This window comes from Callorhinchus milii, unplaced genomic scaffold (genome assembly GCF_018977255.1).
Source record: "Callorhinchus milii isolate IMCB2004 unplaced genomic scaffold, IMCB_Cmil_1.0 Scaffold7, whole genome shotgun sequence".
Classification (NCBI taxonomy): domain Eukaryota; kingdom Metazoa; phylum Chordata; class Chondrichthyes; order Chimaeriformes; family Callorhinchidae; genus Callorhinchus; species Callorhinchus milii.
In genome coordinates this window covers 26,977,366-26,996,818 of record NW_024704748.1, presented here as the reverse complement: position 1 = coordinate 26,996,818, position 19,453 = coordinate 26,977,366, and the positions used below count along the sequence as shown (strand labels likewise).

Here is a 19,453-nt window from a genome sequence, read left to right as displayed (position 1 = left end):
GATTCCGGCCCTGAATAATCACAACTCTCATGTTTGGAGCTTTTCCTGCAAGAGCATCAGATTCCCCGATGGTTGATTGGAACCTCATTTTGGAAACCTACGAGGTAGAACGGTGTTAAAAGTCCCGATAATCCAAATTGGCAAGTTATCATCAATCGCCAGATGACGTTTCGTTGAAGTTACTTTTCAAACCAAGAGATCTCTGTAAAGAGAAATACATTGGTTTGTGTTCCCCCCAACAAAACTTTTTAAGATACCAAACATTTCTGTTGTGTGCCCTTACTGCTGGTTTGCTGGTGTCAGCATTAGCACAGCTGTCGGCAAATATAAATTAAAGAGCGAGTCATGCTGTAATGTTGTGGTAAGTCCTGCCTGGCAGTGGATCCTAGTTTACTTTCACTGCTGTGATTCATTAAGTTGTATGAAAAAAAAGAGCACTGTCAAGCTGTGAAGCATTTTCCATGCGATCTACAATTTTCCAGCAAACTGGCTCCAGCAAATAGCTCGAGGATTGGGAGTCTGTTGGATTCTGTGTAATAATAATAATCCTTGCATTTACACAGCGTCTTATCACGTCTTCGAGACGTCTCAAAGAGCTTCACAGACTATACTGTAAAGTGAATTCTCTGTATATTTGTGGGTGAAACCCAGCAGCCAGTTGCGCACAGCAGCGTCCCACAAACAGTTGTGGAGTGGTAATAACGCAGCATCATGATGCAATTAATGTATTGTAATTATGCATGAACAAAGTGCAGCTAATTCTTATTTGCATATGTTCGCAAAAGCTGTAACGTCTTATACTTGGTGTCAGACCCTCCCCGTCTAGCAACGTGTTAATTAGAACCGTAGCACAACTATAGTCCATGTATATTTGATAACACCTTCTTTCTCCAGATAACGCCCATTTCTTAGGCTTATTAGCAAAAAAAAGGGCCACTTTTTTTTAACAAAAACCTGACAAATGCTTGGCACTTAGTGTAGTAACTGCGGAATTATTTCGACAGCACCTTGGGACATCCTCCTGACGTGATACACAGTCATTTGTTGTTGTTGATTGTGCTTACAGTCCTGTAGCTCAGTGGTTGGAGCACTCGCCTTCCAGGCAGGACGAAACCTTGGGCAAGTTTCCTTCTCCACACACCTAATAATAATCCCTCCAAAACAAAACAATGATAAATTGGTAATTTTCAATCCACGACTGTGTGTGGGACGCTGCTGTGTTCAATTGGCTGCCGCGTTTCGCCCACAAATATACAGTCAATTCACTTTACAGTCTATTCTGTGAAGCGCTTTGAGACGTCTCGAAGACATGAAAAGCGCTATATCAAATGCAAGGATTATTAATGTATTATTACGGTCCCCTCCCCCCGCCCTCTCCCCCCGGCTCGTTGACAGACTCCATCAGCGTGAAGCCCTCCGGGACTCTACCCCGTGTGAAGGGCGCTATATAAATCGGGTTGTTGTTGTGGTTGAGTTCTAAATAGCTTTAATAATATTGAAGGTTGCGAGTCAAGAGATTTCCATCACTGAGAACTGATCTCTTTTCCTCCTATAAACTATTTTACACACAAAAAAAAGCTGACTTCTCTGATGGTTCAGTCATCGTTTGCGCAGCCCAGCATGTAACTAATCCATGAAAACTGGTTTAGCCTGATGTCATCTTAAGGCAGTAGTAAGGAGGGGGAACTGCAGGTGGCCTGAGGTCTCCTGGGCGAGGGAAAAAGGGGGAATAGCATCATGCAGGTTCCTGCTCCATGTCACTATCAAGTGAGGACATGATTGGCTTTGGCTGTGATGATCACCCAAGTCAAGGAGTCTGCCAACTCTTGCTCCCCAGGTTCACGTATAAGCAAGCAACCACATGGCAGATGACATCTGTAGAATGAGCATTCCTGTAGAAATCAGACTTGAGGAGAGGAGAAGATCAGATGGGAAAGATGAAACCTGAATTTGAAATGATTTGACATATACTTCAATTGTGGAGCCATCGATGCTATAACCGTTTCACACATTACCCCAAGTATTGAGTGAAATCTCATATTAACCATCTTTTTCGATTTAAGTACACCAGGACCAAACCATATTTACTTTGAAGTCTGTTTTTGGTGATGATTTAAGTAAGTTTGCTGATGAGCGTAGAAATTCACCCCATAAAGTGACTTATGCAGGTCCTCGGTACAACAACAACAACAAGAACAACAACAAGATTACATTTATAGCGCCTTTCACGTCGGGAGGACGTCCCAAGGCGCTGGACAGTCAGGGATTTGGACCTGAGCTGGGGGTTGGGATCAGGGAGGGTGGAGGGCAGGGAGGTTGGGGGTAGGAGGGTGACTGAACGCGCAGTTAAAGAGGAGGGTCTTGAAGGAGGCAAGAGAGGGACTGAGGCAAAAGGACTGTGGGATGGAGTACTTACCTGCCCGTACCCTCCGTTCCTCTGGCTCCGGTCTGCTCCACATCCCCCGCCCCAACCGCCCTACCCTCGGTGGCCGGGCCTTCAGCCTCTCAGCCCCGAGGCTCTGGAACTCCATTCCCCAGTGCCTTCGCCTTCGCTTCCTCCCTTTCCTCCTTCAAGGCCGGTCTCAAAACCTTTCTCTTCAACCGTGCCTTCAGCTCCCCTCTTGACTCTCTACCCCTTCTCGCTCCCTCCCCTCACCCTGACCATTTCCCCCCTGCTCGCTTCCTCCCTCCCCTCCCCTCACCCTGACCATTCCCCCACTGCTCGGGTCCTGACCCAACTGTCCAGCGCCTTGGGACGTCCTCCCGACATGAAAGGCGCTCTATAAATGAAATCTTGTTGTTGTTGTTCCAAAGGGCTAGGGCAGAGAGGCTGAGAGACAGGATTATGTCCACAACACTGTAGAGAGGGAAATACCATCATAAATGATCAGTTGCTAATAGGAAATTCTGCCATTGTGAAGGCATTGTGTTGAAATCTTTATTGACACTTAATCATTGAGGAGGAACTTAACAACTGTGGGCAAAGTTGGCCCCTTCAGGCATGTACATGCTGACAGATTACTTGTGGGAACGGTCCAACACAGTTGATCTGGATAGAATGGGCGGACTTGTGTTGGACACGTATCATTGGATCCGAGTAACATTTTTTTCTTCGAGGAATGTTTGTAATCTCAAACCCTTTCTGCAAAAAAAATAACCGTTTCTTAAAGAATCAAAGTGGGTGACGGCAACACAACGTGAGAGAGGCAGAGTCCGAGAGAAAATAATCCAAACAGAGGCAAAAAACGTTCTGAATCAAATATTGTGTCAAAGGTACCTGCAACAATAGTGAAGCCGAAGAGATCTAAGAGCAGTTCAAATGGTTTACAAAACAGCAGAGTGACTAATAATGAGCTGTCTTTCGATCTCAGTTGAGGCATTTGATTACTTCATCTAAATTCGCACAGCACCAAGTGTCAGACAGCGTGGGTTAGAACTCAAGTCTGGAATTGAAATACACAAAGGAAAATGAAACTGAGAATAACCCACCCAGACAGGTAGAAAGAGACTGAAAAGCCTTCCAGGTATTTCCACCCGAATGATAGCATTCCTTAAAATGATCAATACGTTTGGAGTAGGAGGAGTTAGTTTGGCTCCGCTGGGAAAGGAGAACATTTTTTGGGATGCGCTTAGTCATGGCATATTCAAGTATGTTAATAACGATCCTCGCATTTGATACAGAGCCTCATCACATCTTTGAGACGTCTCAAAACACTTCGCAGAATATACTGTAAAGTGAATTGACTGTATATTTTGTGAGCGAAACGCGGCAGCCAATTGCGCACAGCAGCGGCTCGCAAGCAGTCGTGGATTAAGTGACCCAATTTTTTTTAAGGGATTATTACCTCTGGAAAAGCGGTCCGACAATCAACTAACAACCGGGTTCCTACTCACTGCAGGTAAACAGAGGCAGGTGGAGTAAGGAAATTTACCTAAGGTTTGGCTCTGCCCGGGAATCGAACCCAGGTCCTCTCGCTTGCGAGGCAAATGCTCTAACCGCTGAGCTACAGGACAATATATATAAATGCAAGTTGTTGTTGATTTCAAAACATGACACTCATTGGATGAGGTCAATGAACAGGAACGCATTTAATAACATCCAAAAATGTACTTTGTGCAAAAAGCCAGTCAGTCAAGATAACGGTGCTTTTTTTTTACACTTCAAGTAAGAAACGTTAGGGAACGTTATAAAGTTCCAGTAGAATCAGGTGGATTGTCACCGCAGGGTAATGGGTCTTTCATATCCGTGGTAAATTCCAATTGCTAAGGCAGCCTGATAAGCAGAATTGATTTCATGCTGATGAGTAACTTTGCTCCAGATTGTTTTCATTGCACTGAATCAGATCACGTGGAACTCTATAAAACAAATTCCTGGGTTTGTTGCAGATGTTTGCATTTAAAGCATGACTGGGCAGGTCACAGTCTGAGCTGAGCTGAGCCGAGTCTATCAGAGGTGTGAGTTCAAGTCCACAATGGTCTGATACTCACTCTTGTTTGCGTGTTTGGGTGAGTTTCAGGAGTACAGACAGTACACAGCTACACAGACAGATCCATCTTTTGGGAAGACATAAAATTGACATTTGTCTGACTTGTCTCTTGAATTATTCCTCCTGTTAACAGAGTCCTGGTATCTTAGTGGTTAGAGCACTCACCTTGCAAGTGAGAGGACCTGGGTTCGATTCCCGAGCAGGTCACAACGTTGGGCAAGTTTCCTTATAAATTTGGTCACTCAATCCATGACTGTTTGTGGGGACACTGCTGTGCACAATTGTCTGAGGGATAGGTCAGAGCCACAGGATAGAAGACATTGATGGGAGACAAGGAGTATGGCTTCCGTCGTGCCAACGTTCAGTTGTAGGAAGTTTTCGCTCAATCAGGCCCTGATGTCCGCCAGACAAACCGAGAGAACATCAACAGACCTGGAGTCACAGCTGGAGGAGGAGAGATAGATTTGTGTGTCATTTGCATACATGTGGAAGTTTACTCCGAGTCTGCGGATGACATTGTTCGGAGGGAACATATAGATGAGGAAGAGGAGGGGGCCAAGGATGCAGCTCTGGGTCAGGGTTAGGTGACCGGACAGGGACTGGAGGAGAAACCATTTGAAGAAACAGTCACATAACACAATTTGTTGAGGTGTCCTAACTACAAATTTACTAATAGTTATTCATTATTTTGCATGCTTCGCGTATAATAATAACAATAATAATCAACCTTGCATTTGATATAGTGTTTTTCACGTCTTCTAAACATCTCAAAGAGCTTCACAGAATAGACTGTAAAGTGAATTGACTGTATATTTATGTTGTGGATGGTTGACAGTAGCAGTGCAAATTATAGCTTAACTGTAAAGAGCCATAACTTTAATTAACCTTTTGAATTGAATAAGAACTTTTTATAGCCTGAAACGTGTCCTGATTTTTTTGTTATTTAGTGTTTCTGAGTTGACTGTTCCCATGTATGTTTTCTGTATTTGAACTTTGAGCAATCTTTGCAGCAGCCTTTTGGGAGGATGAATAGTATATTTCCAAACAAACTAACCGGACAAACAAACTAACTAACCAAGCAAACATCACTGGGTGGTAGGAACAGACTGCAAGACTGTCAGAAATTAGGCACAGTTTTTCCGCTTGCAATTGTGGAAATCTGTGAGAAAAAGTGTACTAGATTCATAGAGATATTGGAAAATTAGGTAATAATGATTATTAATGATAATATTAATCCTTGCATTTGATACAGCACCTTATCACGTCATAGAGACATCTCAAAACGTTTCACGGAATATACTGTGAAGTGTATTTATTGTGTATTTTGTGGGCGAAATGCAGCAGCCGATTGCACGCAGCAGCATCCCACAAACAGTCATGGATTGAGTGACTAAATTTTTGTTTGAGGAATATTACCCCTGGAAATGACCCTCCAATTGACTAACAACTGGAGTCCTGTAGCTCAGTGGTTAGAGCACTCGCTTTGCAAGTGAGAGACCTGAGTTCAATTCCAGGCAGAGGGCGAAACCTTGGGCAAGTTTCCTTACTCCACACAGAGCCTAATAATAATCCCTCCAAAAAACAAAAACAATAATAAATTGGTCATTTTCAATCTACGACTGTTTGTGGGACATTGCTGTGCGCAATTGGCTGCCGCGTTCGCCCACAAATATACAGTCAATTCACTTTACAGTGTGTTCTGTGAAGCGCTTCGGGACGTCCTCCCGATGTGAAAAGCGCAATATCAAATGCAAGGATTATTATTATGATTAACTGGGTTCCTACCAACAAGTGGGTTTACTAGTATAAACTGCTCAACTTGTGATACACTATTACCAATAATGACACTTGCACAGTTTTGAATAAAACTAACTAAAAAATAAAGTTAAAGGATGATTCCTTCCTGCGTTTTCTAATTCCATGCAAAACAAAATGTTCTTTGGTTTGAATACCCAGTGTGGCACAGTTATTGAAAATAATGTGTCTGAGGTTGTCGGAACACAGGTGTACGTTTTGAAATGGCAAAATACTGAAGGTGCTGGAAATCTGAAATTAAAACAGAAGTGGCTGGGAACGCTCAGGGGGGCCAGACAGCGTCTACGGAGAGAGGAAAGTGAGTGCTGTAAAACCGGTGCTCAGAAGGTTAATATTCAATGTAGAAATGTTCAAATTGTGGCATGTGTCCTTGGTTAGAATGTTTACTGAAATCCTGGACTCCTGCTGCGCCAATGGTGATGTGGTTATCTATCCAAAGGACTCTAACAGAAAAGATGTGCACTAAATCCTCTGCCTCGGAGTTGGTCTGTTCTGTTCAAAGATTACCATTGAACCTTTTAGGGAACACATCCCTGATAGCACCGGCCTTTCCGTTAATCTTCTCTTTCTTTAATGGATTGGCTCCAGTAATCGAGGGACTTTGCCCATCCCCATTAATAACAATCCTTGCATTTGATACAGCTCCTCATCACGTCGTTGAGACATCTCAAAGCGCTTCACAAGATGCACTGTAAAGTCGATGGACTGTATATTTTGTGGTGAAATGCTACATTAATTAAGGACAACCTCCCGACGTGAAAGACGCTATAGAAATGTAATGTTGTTGTTGTTAATATTACATGATCGATGTTGTATTTATCGAGGCTGTAGGTTTCATCGTAGTCTCAATGGGTTGGGCTCTATCACTGACTATTTGGAAGCATGCTCAAATGAAACGTGGAAGCTGGCATTGGGACCTGGACTCGACTGCTTCTGTTTGGGATTCAATTTGGGATTGAGCTATCAGGCTGCCTAATAGTTGGTACAGTTTAGGAATTGAATCACAGCCGAGGTGGAGCAAATGTTTTATGTTAACTGGGGTGGGTTTAGACTTTTCACATGACTTTGGAATGCAATGCAGGCTGACCACAAGCCAAACAGCGCAGTATAGAAACATCATTAACCAGAACTAAACACATTACAACCTGTATTGTAGACGTTTTTCTTGAAACTTCATCTGAACTGACACGGGGTTTCTAATGGGTTTACAATGGGCACCACTGATATCATATCTTAGACACACGCAATCAATCTCTCAACACCGCAGTATCACTCTGTGCTCAGTTTGAAATCTGTATTCGCACCCCCTCTAGTGCTCTGTTGATTTGGGAAATATGTAGGACCTTCAAACACTCAGTGTGAACACCAGTTTTGCAGTGTGTTGGTTAGAGCCCTCTCCTTGTAAGTGAGAGGACTTCGGTTCGATTCCTGGGCAGGTCAGGGAGAAATGTTGGGCAAGTTTCCTTACTCCACACGCCTCTGTTTACCCAGCAGTAAGTGGGAACCCGGTTGTTAGTCGACTGGTAGATCACTTTTCCGGGGGGAATAATCCCTTCAAATTAAAAATAAAAACAATTTAGTCACTCATTCCACGGCTGTTTGTGGGACGTTGCTGTGCGCAATTGGCTGCTGTGTTTCGCTCACAAAATACACAGTCAATTCACTTTACAGTACATTCTATGAAGCGCTTTGAGACGCCTCGAAAGTGTGATAAGGCGCTGTATTAAATGCAAGGATTATTATTATTATTACTATTTATCCTAGAGCTAATACTGGTGTGAGATCCGTAGTTTGAGGGAGTGAAGTTTACGCCAGGCTGATAGCAAGCAGCGTTAGTGATTTGCACGGACCGATGATCGACTGGGTTGCCTCTGTGAACAAGCGCAGCAGTGTGAATGGAGTATGCAAAGTTCCCATAAATAACCTCTTCTGTTTGGCAACTAAGCAGCATTACTCATCCACTGGGGAAGCAACTGGGGCTGGAAACTCCCAACAATCTTGTCAGTTAGAGTGAAAAACGTGACACACTCCTGAGCTGACCCTCTCGCTCTCTCTCTCTCGCACTGCACACTGACTGACTGACCGACTGACCGGTCAGAGTAATTTGGGGCCTTTGCAAGATTTTGCCCTTTCATTCTTTCTTCAGCCGCCTCCCTAACTTCAAACTGTGTCAAATAAATGCAGTTCAACAAGATGGCAGCAGCTTGTACACAATAGGAGGCCTCTTTACAATCTCATTAAAAATTACTTCGGGGCATTGCAACTGCATTTTTCCTAAAGAGGAATCGACGGGGCGCAATGTACAAAGGCAAGATCCCGTTTAAGGGTCGGGTTCCGTGGATCAGCATTTTACTGGGTCTGAAGTGTGTTCTCGGATACATCGCTACAGTAACTTAACCACTTTGTATGGGTTGGAGTTTTCCATCCAGTGACATTAGCCGTAACAACAGAACTGCTGTAGTGTAGCGTTCAACACTGTTGGAAATCGGATGAGAAAAGAGCAGAAGGAAAGAAGGATTAGACTGGATAGTTGCTGTGGGTAGCGAGGACCAGCAAAGGCGTGAAGGCCGCTGAATGGCTTCCTTCTGTGCTGTAAACATTGTATGAACTGGATCCACCTTCAGGCACCTTTTCCAACCTGCTGTGATAAGTGTCTAGCTTTGTAGCAGGAATAGCAAATATCTCCCTGGTTTGTCTCATTTGGAGGGCCAGGTGCCTAATTCTAACAATTATTATTGAAAGCATTACTTACTCTCTGTCACTGTTCGAATTGGCAGCTGAAAACGAACCTGGCAACGCCTCACCTCTTAAGTATCAGCCGCACCCCAATGAAGCCAAACTCTTCGAATTGAATCTTCGTATTGTATAATCTTTGTTTAATTTCCAATGATAACAATAATAATCCTTGCACTTGACACAGCGCCTTATCACGTCTTCGAGACGTCTCAAAGCACTTCACGGGAGACACACTGTAAAGTGAATTGACTGTGTATTTTGTGGGCAAAACACGGCACAAAGGAATTGTGGAGGAAACGCAAATACTCAGCAAGTGATGGGGAGGCGGTGGTTGGGGGAGAAGCAGAGGTTGATGCATCAAACTAACTTTTGTTCAGTTTCAAGTCTCCCGGTTAGTTATGAACTTGCCTTGGCACGAATACAAATATGCTGCAGTTCAGATGAATCATTGCACTCAAAGCGTTTCCGTATCTGGATGAGATCCTTTATCAGCTGCTTATCAAGACTGGATTTTTACCATTTTCTCTTTTACTGTGTTACTCTCGTTTGTTTTCAAGCTCTTCCGCAAATTTAACTGCAATGGAAATATTTCTTGGCAAATTTTCAGTGTATCAAAAACACAGCTTCTTGATATTACTTTTTTTTTTAATCCTGATCGATTAGAGCGCTCGCCTCTCAAGCGAGAGGACCTGGGTTTGATTCCCGGGCGGGGCGAAACCTTCAGCAAATTTCCTTACTCCACACGCCTCTGTTCACCCAGCAGTCAGTAGGAACCGGTTGTTGGTCGATTGACGGATCGCTTTTCCGGGGGTAATAATCCCTTCAAAAACGTAATAATAACTTGGCCACTCAATCCACGACTGCTTGTGGGGACACTGCTGTGCGCAATTGGCTGCTGCGTTTTGCCCACAAACACACAATTAAATCACTTTACAATATAAACCTGTGAAGTGCTTTGAGACTTCTCAACGACGTGATGAGGTGCTATATCAAATGCAAGGTTTATTATTATTAATTGCTGTTAAGCACCGTGCCATTCTTTGTTCACTTTCAGTTGGTGTCCAGCTTGGAATTAGCCTCCGTGGAGTCTTGTTGAAGAAAAGTTTGGTTCCGTCTGCTTGCACAAGAGATCCATTTGCATTCTCCCATAACCTCATGTGCAGCGATTGGCTTTTTGCTATACTGTACTATAATAATAATATTAATAATAATAATCCTTGCATTTGATACAGCGCCTTATCAAATCTTCGAGACGTCTCAAAGCTTTTCACAGAATATATTGTGAAGTGAATTGACTGTATATTTTTCGGGTGAAATGCGGCAGCCAATTTAGTAATACAGTAATCAGATTGTCTGTTGATGAAGATGTCAAATGAACATGGACTTGGGAGCAGGAAGTGGGAGAGACCTGGAGGTGCAGATTCTCTTTGTTCAATACCGAGAGATCCACATACTGAACCTGTGAGTCAGATCTTGTTGTTTATCGTATGAATAGCTGCCCTTATGCAGACATCATAGTTAATAATGGCTTTCACAAATAAAGAGCTTCTTTCAGAGACCGCACAGCTCAGCCAGTATTGGTCGCTCCACAAGTCTGGGGGGAAAAGTTTCATGCCTCCGAATCTTTCCTTTTGAGAAATCAACACAGATTTGTATATAAGGAAACGCTTCCAGGATTATTTGTTGGTTCGATGCAAATTGGAGTTTCCGCCAATAATAACAACAATACTACTCGCATTTGATACAGCGCCTTATCACGTCTTCGAGACGTCTCAAAGCGCCGCACAGGATACACTGTAAAGCAAATTGACTGTATATTTTGTGGGCGAAACGCAGCAGCCAATTGCGCACAGCAGCGTCCCACAGACAGCCGTGGATTGAAGTGACCACATTATTATTATTAGTTTCAAATGGATTATTGCCCCTGGAAAAGTGATCTGCCAATCAACTAACAACCGGGTTCCTACTCACTGCTGATAAACAGAGGCGTGTGGAGTAAGGAAACTTGCCCAACGTGTCGTCCTGCCCGGGAATCAAACCCGGGTCCTCTCGCTTGCGAGGCGAGTGCTCTAACCACTGAGCTACAGGACTCCACAGGCTCGGTGATGCTAGAGGGGCCCTGACCACCACAGACTGATGGCCCTCACTATAAAGCGACGTTTGTTATAAAGTCTCATTTTTAGACTCTATTAAGCTGTACTTACTTGTCTGTCTTATAGATTCTGACCCAGTTAATATGTTCTAACTGGGTCAGAATCTACCACAACAACAAAAAATTATATTTACACAGCGCCTTTCACGTCGGGAGGATGTCCCAAGGCAGGCGCTAGATAGTTAGGGATTTGGACCCGAGCAGGGGCTTGGGATCAGGGCGGGTGGAGGGCATAGGGTGGCCGAAGAGGAGGTTCTTGAGACGGGTCTTGAAGGAAGCAAGGGAGGGAGCAGTGCGAAGCGACTGGGGATGGAGTTCCAAAGGGTGGGGGCAGAGAGGTTGAAGAACCTCCATCAGCCAATAGAGTTGAGTCATTTTGCCATTGGGGATCTCGTTATGGTGATTAAGATTGCATCATGAATTGAATCTGTGACTGTGTAAAACAGAAGCCAAGAGTTTCCACTGCCTGAACTGTGTCAAAAAAATGATCCCACATTGCTTTCCATTGGCCTCAGCCTGAAGCGTGCGTGAGCTGCAATTCCTCCAGATAACTGATGCGCATACACCGTGGAGCCCATCCCTGCCACAGAGTATTGTACGACGCGGAGTCTGTAGCTCAGTGGTTAGAGCGCTCACCTCACAAGCGAGAGGACCTGGGTTCAATTCCCGGGCAGGGCAAGTTTCCTGACTCCACACGCCTCTGTTTACCCAGCAGTAAAGTAGGAACCGTCTTGTTAGTCGATTGGTGGATCGCTTTCACGGGGATAATAATCCCTTTACAAAAAATAATTATAATTTGGTCACTCAATCCACACCTGTTTGTGGGACACTGTTGTGCGCAATTGGCCGCCATGTTTCACCACACTTTACAGGATATACTGTGAAGCACTTTGAGACTCCTCAAAGATGATGATAAGGTGTTATATCAAATGCAAGGATTATTATTATTGTAGAGTGTCAGCCTGGCTCAGTTGGTAGTGCTCTTGCCTCTGAGTCAGAGGTTGTGGGTTCAAACCCACACATCGGGATCTTAAACTCATATAAGATGACACTTCAATGCAGTACCGGGGGATGTGTTGCATTATTGGAGCTGCCGTTCCTCGAATGAGACATAAAACTGAGATCCTGTCTATCTGTTCATGTGAACATTAAAGATCCCACGGTTACTACTCGAAAAGGGAAGGGAGTTTCTCCTGGTCTCCTGGTAAACAATCCACCCCTAATAAAAATTGTTTGTTCACTTCACGACTGCTTATGAGACATTGATGTGTGTAAATTGACTGCTGTGTTTGCCTACAAAACACAAAATCACTCAATTTTGCGATGTGTCCTGTGAAGCACTTTGAGATATCCTCCTGACGTCAAAGCCGCTGCAACAAATGTACAGATTTTAATGGTTTTGACCGGTGGCATTTCAAGCCAGTGTTTGTGTGAATCTTTACAAGAATTTCCTCCCTTTTCCTCCATAAAATGGCTTCAGTTTGCTAAATCAGCTGGAAGAAAAGGACAATGAGATGGTGCCAGAAGACATTTTAGAGGATTGTTGCAGTGGGAGGGGAAAGCACAGAGGTCAGCCATTGAAGGGGGAAGTTTGCCAACATACGAGCAACTGTGTTGGAAGAATTGTGGATTCTCAAACGTTTTAACCTATTTTGGCAAAACGAGCCTCAAGCAAACAGCTAAAGAAGGAAATACAACTGAACATCAGATTAGGTCCTTTACTCAAAATAAATTGGTTTATACATGGAAGGATTCAACCTAGTGAGATGTGAATTATCATTGCCCTTCAAAAAGGGAGTTACTTGTTAATCCGTGTTGTCTAATCTAATCAGTGGTTGTATGTTTTGTGTCTACACGCCGTACATCTATCTGAACAGTGAGGCGCAAGCATTTTTGTTTCCCTTGTTTGCACTGAAATCACAGTCCCAGTGAGAACTGAGAACAAGGTTGAATCTCGTGGGTTGTTTCATTGAGAGCTGCTGACAAACAATTGTGGAGTCCTGTAGCTCAGCGGTTACCACACACACCTCGCAAGCGAGAGGATTTAGGTTTGATTCCCGGGCAGGGCAAAATGTTGGGCAAGTTTCCGTACTACACACTCTCTGTTTACCGGCAGCAAGTAGGAACCTGATTGTTAGTCGATTAGCAAGTCACTTTTCTGGGTGTAATAATCCCTTCAAGAAAAAAAATATAATTTGGTCACTCAATCCACAACTGTTTGTTGCGCTGCCGCACAGTCAATTCACTTTACAGTATATCCTGTGAAGCTTTTTGAGATATTGCTGGAAGATGTGATAAGGATTATTATTGTTATGATAACATACTATCAGGGCCTGGTTTTGCTATATTTCATCTGGGAGCGGATTGAAAGGAAAAGGCATCTGTGCGCATTGATGAAAGCAGACTTGGGGATGGAAGGTTTATCATGTCATTGATAGTGTCTCAATGTATGGTTCTGGCGACAGAGGGAAATGGAAAGCTTCCTCTGAAACATTTCCAAGAATGTTCTTGTACAAGAGGGAGTTTAGCTGATGAATGATTGAACTTGATACCGTGTCTATGAAAATACATCTGCTGAGGGCGGCATGTGGGAAAGCGATTGAGATGCATGAAGAATAAATGAGCCTCAATGTACTTAGACTCAATATTCAGATTAGCAACACGAGGGTTCGGTTATTAACAAGTATTTTTCTAATGGCGTAAATAGGTAATGTTCGTTTTTATCTGTAATGTTTTCACACCAGCCCTCGCCAGGCTCCACTGGCTCCCAATTACCGAACGGATTGATTTCAAGATCCTCTCACTCATTTTCAAGATCCTCTGACTCGTTTTCAAGATCCTCTCACTCGTTTTCAAATCGCTTCATGCCCTCGCACCTCCCTCTCCGACCTGCTTGCCCCCCACTCCACCACCTGCTGCCTCCGCTCAGCTGGTATCGGCCTCCTGTATGTTCCTCGTGGCCTCCGCTCCACCACCGGTGGCCGTGCCTTCAGCCACTACGTCCCGAAACTCTGGAACTCTTTCCCTCAATCCCTCTGCCTCACCCCCTCCCTCTCCACCTTCAAATCCTGTCAAAAGACCTTCCTTTTCGATCGTGCTTACGGTCACCTCCCCCCCTCCCTCTCCCCCTTGGCTCGGGGTCAGACTCCGCCACTGTCAAGCGCCCGGGGACACTACCCCACGTGAAGGGCGCTTTGTAAATGCAAGCTGTTGTTGTTGTGGAGTGGTAGGGGATTTTACTACAGAGTAAATTGTGTAAAGTTTTTTGAGACATCCTTCCAACATTAAAGGCACCATATAAAGGTGTATTTTATTGTATTTTTCAACCCACTCAAATTACTCAAGATCTATCAAATAGTTAGTAACTTCAATCTAATGGCTTAATTATCTGCATTACTCATGACGGGAACTTCCAGTGTTAGGCAATAATACAAGATATCCTTTGCTCAATGAAGTTGGTGCGAGTACAGTAATTGTGTTGTGATACAAGGTGAACGGAGAGCAAACCAGTCATATCCTGTTGAAATGGTGCTTATCAGAATCGGGTTTGTGGTGGGGCGACGTCTGATAAAACTGCAGATGGCACGAGAGAGAGAAACGTACAGAGGAGTCTGATAACAAGGGAAATGCTACAAGTGGGAGTGGAGCACAGGAAGAAGAGAGAGCAAAGGGGGGATGAGTGGTGGGGCGTGGAATGAGGGATGACTGATTAAAATGAAGTGGAGGAAAGAAGTACCCAAAGTCAATTCATTACAACTGTCGCAAGATCGGGTGGATGAGAATGCTTTGTGCATTAGGTAATGCACCGAAATTCCTCAAATCCAATCTGATAAATTAAGACCTATCCTATTGATTGTACTTTCGGTCATCCTTACACTCTCCCCACCCCCCACCCCCCACCCCCACCCCTCACACACACCTGCTCAGTTTGTGTATTAATTATATTACATTCTATATGAATAAGAAGTTCCATTTATTTAAATAAGTGGCCGAGATTCGATATCCGAGGGAAGTAACACGTCTGGGAAACGTTATATTCTTTTGTCTCCCAGGCCGAGCAATAAAATAAATACAGTAACTGCACTATCCAACCAATGAGAGCGGCCAAAACTATTAAACCTGTTGTCTGATTGTGTAGCTAAGAAAAAGGATGGTTTCGAGGCTCGGACTTGAAATACGAATGGCCTTATTTTATTCCTATGGCTGTTATTCTGACACCACCTCACCAGGCTTTCAATATTCTCTGCGGCAGGATCTGTGTGAAGGGAAATAGTCTATTTGTGAGTGATCTGCAGCTTGCCTTAGAGTTTCCAGCTCAGATGGTGTGTCTCACAACCTACCCGTCTAAATGTCAACGATTCTAATATTGTTGGTCCCTCGTTGATCAGCAGCTTTTTTCCCATGACCTTTGCAGCTTCTCCTTAGCCTGTTGTTTTCTCTCTCTCTCTCTTACTCTCTCTCTCTCTTGTTCTCGTGAACTCCAAAAGCTTCTCTGTGACTCGGCGTCCCACTGGCAAGCCGGGATGTGGCGGGCGTGTATGTGAGACAGCCTCAGCAAGGCATGTCTTTGGTCTGTCCTAGACATTCTGTTAAGACTAACAGAATTGGGGGAGGGCGGTAAGTGAGGGCTCCTCGGAGCTGAACTGGCTCCATGGTGACCTGCCTGGCAATGGAATATCGGAATCGAGCCAGGCCTCTGTTACGGTCTCTAGTCCCGGTTCCTGAGCCGGGAGGGGCCGCAGTGTCCCAGGGCACTCACTGCTGATGGCAGCACAGCCCGGCCCGGCTCATCAGCAGGACCTGGATGGGCCGACCAGTCACTGGGGGCAGGGAATCCTCCCCCTCAGCTCCTGGTAACCCCGCAGCCAAATGGGTAGGGTGGTCCTCGCTGGACAAGCCGCGGGAAAGCTGGCCAGACAGTGATATCAACGGCAGTTGACATGCTGGAATCTCCGAAGCCTTGGCTCTTGCCAACCTGCGTCTAATAATCTGTGGAATTAAGTAAGCAGGGTGCATCCCTCAGTAAAATTCACTGAAATCATACATATCAGGAAATGTCGATGTGTGTGGTCAATTTTAAAGAAAAAACATCAACACCGTTATGGCCCGAGTGTTTTTGTTCTCAGTTTGTCTTAGTAATGGAAGTAAAGCTACACAATCATTTAGATAATAGGAACTTGCAGCGTGCGCTCGTACATGTGTTTGCGATTAACTGGCAGGAAAAGAAACTGATGCAATCTGCTCCGGCATTAACTCTCTCCTGTTGAGTTCTGAGGGAGAAGTAATGAAAGGAAGTGTAAGTTTGAGATTTTTAAGAGGAGCTCATATCCAAGTGCCCTCCTGTACAGCCTTCTCGGTGAGGATGAAAGAGCGTGCATTTTTACAGCACCTTGTCACATGGAAACATCTCAAACTGCTTCATAACTAATTACCGTCAAATGTACCTCTCTCTACCTCTCAGCAGCTTATAACACTTTCCGAGTGTGTCCTTCTTATCAAGCTGTAGTGCTGGAATTCTGCACCAGGTGGGGAAGTAAGCAAGGGCTTACTTTCGCCCACAGGATATGCAGTTAATTCACTTTACAGTATATTCTGTGAAGCGCTTTGAGACGTCTCAAAGACATAATACGGCTCTATATCAAATGCAAGGATTATTATTACTTAGAGTGGGAAGGTGATTTATTGAGCCTATTTTATATTTACCTTATCTTGTACTAAACCTAACTGTTCTGTCTAGATACTTACATTTCTGCCGCTGGAAATTAACTCAGCGACCTTCGTTATAAAGTGTGTCGAGGGTCTCATTTTTAGACTCTATTAAGTTGTACTTCATTGTCTGTCTTATAGGTTCTGACCCAGTTAATGTGTTATGACTGTCAGAATCTACAACAACAGGAATAAATGACATTTACACAGCACCTTTCGCATTGGGGGGACATCCCAAGGCGCTGGGCGATCAGGGATTTGGACCCGAGCTGGGGGTTGGGATCAGGAGGGGTGGAGGGCAGAGGTAGGAGGGTGACAGAAGGGGAGTTATTTGAGACGTGCCTTGAAGGAGGTAAGGGAGGGAGCAAAACGAAGGGACTGTGGGGCGGAGTTCCAAAGGGTGGGGCAGAATTAGAATAATTAACAATTATTAAGATAATTAAAAATGTATTCTTTGCAGCTATAACAGCGTTCTGTATGGGCGCGACTGGATTAAACCTTTGGATTTGATATAAAAATGGTCGTTCTCTCATGGCTGTTTGTGGGACATCGCTGTGTGCTTAACATCTGTCACCTTTGCCTACAAATACACAGTCGCTACACTTTGCAAAATAACTTTGAAGCACTTTCAAACATTTTGATGTGCTATGGCGCTGTGTCAAATGCAAGGGTTATTTCCTATTTGTAGTGCCTATACCAACTTGGGGAAAGTGTGAATTACTCTGGTAAGTACTGTGAAGTGTTGTTACTCTGTTAGGGGGGGTGGGGGGAGATGAAGTGAAGATTTCTGTGTGCTCCCATTGAGGTGTAAATTTCCCTTGAGATGGATTTCAAACGCTGGTCTCCCCATCACCACTTCCCCACTGTTGGTGTGAAACCCTTCTCACCTTTCCATGGCTATTCTTACCTTCTCCTCCCCCAAGATACACACAGGACCACTCACTGTCAGATGTGCTGCCAAAGAGATGGGGAATAATAAATGGACAACACCACCACAGCATCACAGGTACCCGCGCCCCAGGCAATCAGCCAATTTAACATCCACTTGAACAAGAAGACGGAATCTAGGTTGAACGTTTCATCCGAAGAGTGGCACCTGCAACAACAACAACAATAATAATCCTTGCATTTGATACAGCGCCTTATCACGTCTTTGAGACGTCTCAAAGCGCTTCACGGGATATACGGTAAAGTGAATTAACTGTATATTTTGTGGACGAAATGCGGCAGCCAATTGTGCACAGCAGCGTCCCACAAACAGTCGTGGATTGAGTGACCCAATTATTTTTTTAAAAAAATATTGTTTCTTGAAGGGATAATTATTCCCGGAAAAGCGATCCGCCAATCGACTATCGACCGGGTTCCGACTAACTGATAGCTAAACAGAGGCGTGTGGAGTAAGGAAACTTGCCCAAAATATCGCCCTGCCTGGGAATTGAATCCAGGTCCTCTCGCTTGCGAGGCGAGCGCTCCACCTACCAAACTATAGGACTCCACAGCACTGCATTGGAATGTCCGCCTAGAATGTGTGAGTTCAAAGTCCTGGCGAGAGTGAGCCACCGAGCTAACACCTATGAGCTCCAAGATGTTAAATCTAATGCTACGCTGCTTGGCCCAGCAGATGTACTACAGTACAAGGTTTTCTTGTGCACCAAATTGTCTTCACGAGGCCACAGCTAATTTATTGCAGCTGAAAAACGCCTTTCAAATGGAATTTATTCACTGCCCTGATAACACAAAGATGGTGTTAGCTTTCAGTGCGGTTGGGCTGTGGCCATTTGTGGTCTCTTTGGTTTATATTGTTTCACAGTGACTTTCCGAAGAGGGGGTTGTGGCTATCAACAAGAGCCAGACTAGTTCAGGAAGATTCAATGAGAATGAAGACCAAGACCCAACTGGTTCGCCTGGCAGTCGCTTGACATGTCGTGCCCCGAACTATATACTGTATCTATCCCCAGATAATATTTTCTTAGCAGAAATCTATCTCATTTGTTCTTGAAACAAACAACATTTTCTGCTTCCACTGTCTGTTTCCCTCGGGAGCCCGTTCCATAAGTTTACTACTCCCTAACTTCAAATAAAACCTATATCTTTTCCTGGAACAGTACGGAGAAATCAGTTCATAAATGTCCAGAGATTATTCCCGCTGCTCGGTTAGTTCTACTAACCAGAGGATAAAGATTAGAATTGTCATTTGAGGTTAATGTTTTCTCCACTCGGAGGCTCATTAAAACATGGAATGAATGCTTTACCACCAGATCATAAAAACATTTAAAAGGCAATTGAAGAAGTACTTGAAGAGAAACAAATAAAACGTTCAGAGAACGAGCATGGGATTGGGGCTCGAGTATTTAGCTGCGGTGGAGAAATTGGCATCAGCACTGACCTGTTGGGCTGAATGGCCTCCTACTGTACCTTTTGTTCTTAAGCTTCTATGCCTTACATATTGGCTTTTCAATTCCTTTTATTTAAGGTTGTGTTTGTTTTTCCTTGGCCAAGAAGCTGAAAAGCTGAAGATAAGATAATAATATAATAATAACAATCCTTCCGTTTGATA

The 19,453-nt window shown here is 44.2% G+C and overlaps 1 protein-coding gene and 1 non-coding gene across 4 annotated transcripts in view; one reads left to right on the top strand and one right to left on the bottom strand.

Moving 5' to 3' along the window:
• afap1l2 (actin filament associated protein 1-like 2) overlaps positions 1 to 19,453 on the top strand; it is a 69,690-nt gene that overhangs the window by 7,754 nt on the left and 42,483 nt on the right. The window lies entirely within an intron of this gene.
• Positions 11,056 to 11,129, bottom strand: trnaa-cgc. The gene has a single exon. It is a non-coding gene; the product is annotated as a tRNA-Ala (tRNA).